This window comes from Triticum dicoccoides, chromosome 3B (assembly GCF_002162155.2).
Source record: "Triticum dicoccoides isolate Atlit2015 ecotype Zavitan chromosome 3B, WEW_v2.0, whole genome shotgun sequence".
NCBI lineage: Eukaryota > Viridiplantae > Streptophyta > Magnoliopsida > Poales > Poaceae > Triticum > Triticum dicoccoides.
In genome coordinates this window covers 525,575,487-525,577,436 of record NC_041385.1, presented here as the reverse complement: position 1 = coordinate 525,577,436, position 1,950 = coordinate 525,575,487, and positions in this window count along the sequence as shown.

Below are 1,950 nucleotides of genomic sequence, written 5' to 3'. Positions count from 1 at the left end.
TTGCTCGCGGCCACCACGGCCACGGCCATTCCCGCTCGCGACCTTGTCCTTCCTCTCGTCGGCCCGTGCCCGCTGCTGCTCTTCTGCCGGCGTCCCATTCCGGCGACCGCCCGTGCTACGCCGTTGACCACGCGCCCGGCGCCGGCGCCCCCCTCTACGCCCGCTCGGCCCTCTCCTGGGTCGGGCGCCCCGCAGCGCCTAGCGCCCGCACCTGCGGCGCCCGTAGCACCCGAACCCAATATGGCCCCTAGGGGCCTATGACAAACGGGGCCCTTGCCCCAGAACGTTTTAAAAAAAAGGAATTAAAATAAGAATGAATTAATAAAATTAATAATTAATTAATTAGTTAATTAGTGGATTAAGTAACTTAATTAATCTTGTTTAATTAACCTAATTAACTATTGATAATTAATTAAACTATAATTAGATTAGTTAAATCCTAATTAGTATAAGCAGAGTATGACATGTGGGACCCACACGTCAGGTTAACCAGTCAACTCTGTTGACTACTGACGTCAGCATGACATCATGCTGATGTCATTATTCCATTCTCGAATTAATTTAAATAACTAATTAAATTCCAGAAATTAATAAAATCTTTAGAAAATCATAACTTTTAATCTGTAACTCGGATTAAATTATTTTCAACATGAAGGTTGCTCAGAACGACAAGACGAATCCGGATACGCAGTCCGTTCGTCCACCACGCACCCCTAACATATCAAACTCGCAACTTTCCCCCTCCGGCTCCTCTGCCCGAATACACGAAACACCGGGGATATTTTCCCGGATGTTTCCCCCTTCACCGGTATCGCCCATCCCTACGTTAGGTCACCCCTAGCACAATGTATTGCCGCGTCTTGCTTTGTGTTACATTTGATTGCTCCGTTATTTATTGTGTTCCCCCTCCGTTACTCCTTTCCCGTAGACTCCGAGACCGATGCTGATGCCCCTGTGGTCGACTACGTCACCGACGACCCCTCTCTCTTGCCAGAGCAACCAGGCAAGCCCCCCCTTTGATCACCAGATATCGCCTACTCTTCTCTATAATGCTTGCATTAGAGTAGTGTAGCATGTTACTGCTTTCAGTTAATCCTATACTGCTGCATAGCCTGTCCTTGCTACTACTGCTGTTACCTTTACCTGCTATCCTACTGCTTAGTATAGGATGCTAGTGTTCCATTAGTGACCCTACACTCTTGTCCGTCTGCCATGCTATACTATTGGGCTGTGATCACTTCGGGAGGTGATCACGGGCATATACGATATACTTTACACAGTTACATTACCTGTGATACTGTTCGGAGATGGGGGCTGAAGGGGCAGGTGGCTCCATCCCGGTAGAGGTGGGCCTGGGTTCCCGACGGCCCCCGACTGTTACTTTGTGGCGAAGCGACAGGGCAGGTTGAGACCACCTAGGAGAGAGGTGGGCCTGGCCCTGGTCGGTGTTCGCGGATATTTAACACGCTTAACGAGATCTTGGTATTTGATCTGAGTTGGCTACGAGCCTATACACACTAACCATCTACATGGGAGTAGTTATGGGTATCCCGGCGTCGTGGTATCAGCCGAAGCACTTCAGACGTCAGCGACGGAGCGGCGCGCGCCGGATTGGACTGGAACACCTGCTAGGCTAGGCCTGCTTCCGGCCGCCCTCGCAACGTGCAGGTGTGCTATGGGCGATGGGCCCAGACCCCTGTGCGCTTAGGTTTAGACCGGCGTGCTGCCCTCTCTATTTTGCCTAGGTGGGGCTGCGACGTGTTGATCTTCCGAGGCTGGGCATGACCCAGGAAAGTGTGTCCGGCCAAATGGGATCAAGCGTGTTGGGTAAGTTGGTGCACCCCTGCAGGGAAGTTAATCTATTCGAATAGCCGTGATCTTCGGTAACAGGACGACTTGGAGTTGTACCTTGACCTTATGACAACTAGAACCGGATACTCAATAAAACAC